General features: G+C 43.0%; 1 pseudogene; it reads right to left on the reverse strand.

The window, feature by feature from the left end:
• Positions 1-436: 436 nt before the first annotated feature.
• Positions 437-1,333, reverse strand: LOC139235422 (thyrotropin-releasing hormone receptor-like; annotated as a pseudogene).
• Positions 1,334-5,474: the final 4,141 nt, after the last annotated feature.

A 5,474-nucleotide genomic window follows, 5' to 3' on the forward strand; every position in this document is an offset into this window, starting at 1 on the left:
ACCCAGTGAATGTGACAATGTGTGGGAGCAGTGCAGGCTCCCATTGCCCAGAGAAAGAGCAACATTGTGTGCAGACAAAGCCGCCTCCCTGTTAAGAGCATGCCCGACCTTAAAGAAAGAAACAATTTCCAGCGGGAATGTTGGGTCATTTGATTAAAATGTTAAACTTGATCTCCTATCACAGGTCCGTGGTCGCACTCTCGGTCTCCGACTTTAATGTAGAAATAAACCACGGCCTTAGTCCACGCCGAAAAAATAAATGGAAACTTACTGAGAACGGGTAACAGCACTGAATTGTGCGCTAATGCGCTGTTGCTCATATATCCTTAAATTCACATTGGGTATGGACCTTACAGCGAGTGACTGTGTACCTGGGAGCGGAGGCCCCGTCTGACACGGGAAAGGAGATCACAATTCATTATATACTTTACTCTGTTTAGAATTGAAATAATTTAACAATGAGACTCAGTGGATATTTCATCCCATTCTTTACCTCCTCTCTGAATTTACTCTGGGTCCCTGCATAAATAAACGGGTTGATGCAGGAACTAAAAAGATGAAGCATATATCCACATTCCTCCAGGATAATATTTGATTCATTGACAGTGGAACCTGAGAAATAACTAACGCTCCCAATCTGGACAGAGATGAAAGTTCTAAGTAATAAAACATTTAACATGATGAAACTGCCCGAGATACAGAAGAGTAAAACGATGGAATTTCTTCGCTTCTGCATCTCTGGATCGTGTGGATTCTCTCCATTGCTGTTGGCACGGAGTCTCCTACGGGCTCTACTGGCCGCTAGAATGTACTTGATGGCCAATGCATTGAGCAGTAAAATCAGAATGAATAGGAGACATGGGGTTAAAATGTGGAACATCCAGTCATATGCTACCCAAGCTGTTGATGTATAAAATTTTTCTTATGCTGCAGAACCAGGGTATGTTGTTAACTGTGTACAAAGGTTCATATATAAAATACAAGAAGGTATTCTTTAAGCAGCTCATTGAACAGACCGTGCTAATAACCACTGCCACGGTTTTCTCGGTGCAATATTGTGCTTTCTCCTTATGGCAACAAATGGCCACAAATCGATCAAAGGTGAACAGTCTATGGTTGCATAGATTAGGGCAACATGGAAACGACAGATCGGAGTGATGGACAAGTAACTAAATGGGAAATAAATACCTACAATCCGGTTTAATATCACAGCGGTGAAAATGACCAGCAGATCCGTTACGGCCATGGCCACCAGGTACCGAGTGATACATCTGGAGAGACCACACCTTCCTCGAGGCAGGATCACAATGACTGCCACGTTAGCTGTAACAGAGAGAGAATGTGTGAGACAGAGAGGAAGCGAGTGAATATGTGTGAGAAAGGGACAGAGCCAGTGAATATGTGTGATTGAGCGAGAACAGTAATATTACTGGTCCGACTCCAGGCAAAATCATCCATTTGGCAGGATTCTGTGTGAAATTTAAAACTTTGACTACGTAATTTATTAATCTTCCGGATAAAACATTTGACAAGCCAATGACTTCGGAATGTAAAATAATGTAAAGAATGATAACGGAGAAAAGTAACATATCGGGAAACCTGGAAACCAAAATGGGGTCATCAGATTGACAACAAAAATAACATCTCAGTAGCGCTTACAGAAGATATTTGAGAGGTTATTCAGAAGAGGTAACAAGAAAATAGGAAGAATGCATTAAAATGGATTGTGTACTGCTGCTGACCGTAAACACTCTAATCTAATTAATTACTGTAAAATTATTCACTATTGGAAAATTCAGCAGTCAACTTGCACAAATATATTCCCAAACAGCGAGGTGCAAACACCGAACTCTGCTGCTGATGATCACCTTGGATCGGCGGTGTCGATCTGACCCATTGGAACTGGCAGGTGATGAGGACTCATTAAGTTAAAGGCCCCTCCAACAATGCAATACTTGTTCTGTACTACGCTGTCAGGATAAATGATTGGCTTAGTCCCAGAGTGGATATTGAACGATAAGTTCTGTAACTCAGATACCAGAGATGTAACCAGTTATGCGGCGTCAGTCCATGTCTCGAAAAGTTTGAAGACGAGGACAATCCGGGACATTGCCAGGTGTCATGACCAGAAGGCACTCCCAGTCACAGCAGCGGTCGCTGTAGAACTCGCAGCAGCAGCGAATGTGGAAGAGAAGTGCCAGGCTGAACCAGTGAGAGTTAGAGTTGGAGAGCAGTAACGCTTGCTGTGTGAGTTTTTGGCAAATATAGATTCATGCATAAAACGGCCATATATTGCACTGCTTATATTTATGTCAACAATTCACCACCTAATAATGTATTTTCAATAAATGAATTCATTAAATTTCATTGGCGAATAATCGGAATTAATGAACAATTTGTAGAACTGAGCCAGACACTGCCAATATCAACAACACAATGGAACGACATCCTCATCATCATCATAGGCAGTCCCTCGTATTCGAGGATAACTTGTTTCCACTCTAAAAGTGAGTTTGCGGGTGACTGCAGAACATACAGTCTCTGTTAGAGGTGGGGCAGACAGTGCTTGAAGAGAAGGATGAGTGGGAACCAGTTATGCGGCGTCAGTCCATGTCTAGAAAAGTTTGAAGACGAGGACAATCCGGGACATTGCCAGGTGTCATGACCAGAAGGCACTCCCAGTCACAGCAGCGGTCGCTGTAGAACTCGCAGCAGCAGCGAATGTGGAAGAGAAGTGCCAGGCTGAAACAGTGAGAGTTAGAGTTGGAGAGCAGTAACGCTTGCTGTGTGAGTTTTTGGCAAATATAGATTTGCTCCTTCCCATGCTCCTTCCGGTAAATACATTTGGTTTCTACTTGTTCTCGGCGATGGGACTCGAGGTGCTCAGCGCTCTGCTGGATGCTCTTTCTCCACATAGGGCGGTCGTGATCCAGGAGTTCCCAGCAATCTGTGGGGATGTTGCATTCTATCAAGGAGACTTTGAGGGTATCCTTGAAGCGGTTCCTCTGCCCACCTGGGTCTCGCTTGCCTTGTCGAAGCTCCGCATAGAGTGCATGCTTTGGGAATCTCGTGTCGGGCATGCGGACCAGGTGGCCTGTCCATTGGAGTTGATCGAGAGTGGTCAGTGCTTCGATGCTTGTTATGTTGGCCTGAGCGAGAATACTGACGTTGGTGCGTGTGTCCTGCCAATGGATTTGCAGGATCTTGGGGAGGAAGAGCTGGTGGTACTTCGCCCACCTGTTAAGGTGCCTGCTGTATATGTACACAGTGTGATAATTCAACCACAGAGACAGTGTCATTAACCCAATAGAACTACGTGTACACAATGATAACAGCGTGAAAATTCAACCACAGTGACAGTGACGTTAACCCAATAGAATTAAATGTACACAATGATAACAGTGCGTTAATTCACTCACAGTGATAGTGTCAGTAACACAATACAATTCCAAGTCCACCGTCACAACAGTGTAAGAATTTACCCTCAGTAAAATACCAATTATACAAATGGAAATTACACAATGACAACAGTGTGTTAATTCACCCACATTGACAGTGCCAATAGCAAACTAGAACTAAAATAGAAGAGGCGCGGGCCCACTCGGTCCGTGCAGCAGAGTTTGATCTCCAGTCCTCTTGGTTAACCCTTGCCCCTGGACCCACACTTAACTCTGACAAGCCTATGTGGTGGATGGCGTGCAACGGCCACCACATATTAACAAAATCCACGAACACGCATCTTCCACCCTTCAATATGCTGTTCAGCACCTGCAATATTAGGGCCTTCATTGAAACACCTGTGAACTCATCATTTTTTTGCGTGGAAGCAAATCATTCTAGATTCGAGAGACTGCCTGAGAGGAGAAGAGAACTTCATGTACACAGTGATAACAGTGTGATAATTCACCGACAGTGAGAGTGTCAGTAATCCATCAGAACTACATGTACACAATAATAAGTGTGATAATCTGCAGATGTCGAGTATGCCTCGATTTATTGAGTGCAAATCATTGATGTATGACGTAAACAACGGTGGTCTCAGCACGGGTCCCTATGGAACACCACATACAACTTTCTCTTAGTCTGAGAAACGTATGTTAATTCTTGCTTTTTTCTGTTCTTTCCCCTGTGTTTAGACATCTTTCAGCCGTTTCTGCCACTTGGTTCCTCACTCCACATGGCCTGACTTTTGTCATGAATCTTTGATGCGGCATCTTATCGAAATCCTTTTGAAAGTCCACGTATAACACATCCACTGTATTCACCCAGAAGATATTCACCCCCATTGACAATATCAGTAACTCAATAGAACTCCATGTACACAATGATAACAGCGTACGAATCTACCCACTGAAATTGGGAGATATGTTCAATCACGTTGAGCACTGGACCAAAATAGATAAAGACATCAGATGGTTCATTTTGTTAGGATAAATAAGAAAACCACTTGCTACATGGAAGGTAAGAAACTATAAGGGGAAGTGCAGGTTAGCGATATGGGAATAAGGATACATAAATCATCGAAGCAACAGCACTGATAATGACAAAAAATGTAAAACAAGTCCTGGCATTCATTTCTAGAGGAATGTAATACACAAGTAGGGAGGAAATCTTAAATCTGTATTAAAACTTGGTTAGAGGAAATTAATATTCAAGCAGGGAGGAAATAAGTTCACAAGAACATACGGACGAGGAGCAGGAGTAGGGCACTCCAGCTTGCTCCTCCAAGCAATGAGATATTTAATCGGTGTTTAACCCTCTGTTATTTGATGCCGAGGCTAGAGTGCTACCACAGAGCCACTGCTGACAACCTTATAAAAGTAATAACTTTCAAAAGGGAATTAGAGATATACTGGAAAAGGAACTGTTTGCTGGGTTGTGGAGAACGAGCAGGGGACGTGAACTAAATGGCAGAGCAGGCTCGAGGAGCCGTATGTCCTACTTCTGCTCCTATTTCTTATGTTCTTATGTTCATATGATCCCCCATTGCAATAAATTTCAACATTACACTTGCCTTCCCAATTCCTATCAATGTGGATAACCTAACAGTTTCCCACATTATAATCCATCTGCTAAATTTTCGCCCACTCAGCCTGTCACGTCCTCTTCACAACATACCTTTGTATCATCAGCAAATTTGGCTACGTTACACTCGGTCCCTTCATCCAAGTCACGAATATAGCTTGTAAATAGTGGAGGCCACAACACTGATCCTTGTGGCACCTCTCTCGTTTCAGTTTGACAATCTGAAAATTAACCATTTATCCCGAGTCTCTGTTTTCTGTTAGTTACCCAAACGTCTATCCTTGCTAATAAATTATCGCTTACCCACGAGCACTTATCTTGTGCAGTAACCTTTTGCATGGTATCGTGTTGAATGCTTTCTTGAAATCCAAATGGACTACATCTAATGGTACCACATTTATCCATCCTACTCGTTATAACCTCAAAGAACTCCAGCAAATTGTCAAACA

The sequence above is a fragment of the Pristiophorus japonicus genome, chromosome 23, assembly GCF_044704955.1.
Source record: "Pristiophorus japonicus isolate sPriJap1 chromosome 23, sPriJap1.hap1, whole genome shotgun sequence".
NCBI classification, from domain to species: Eukaryota; Metazoa; Chordata; class Chondrichthyes; family Pristiophoridae; genus Pristiophorus; species Pristiophorus japonicus.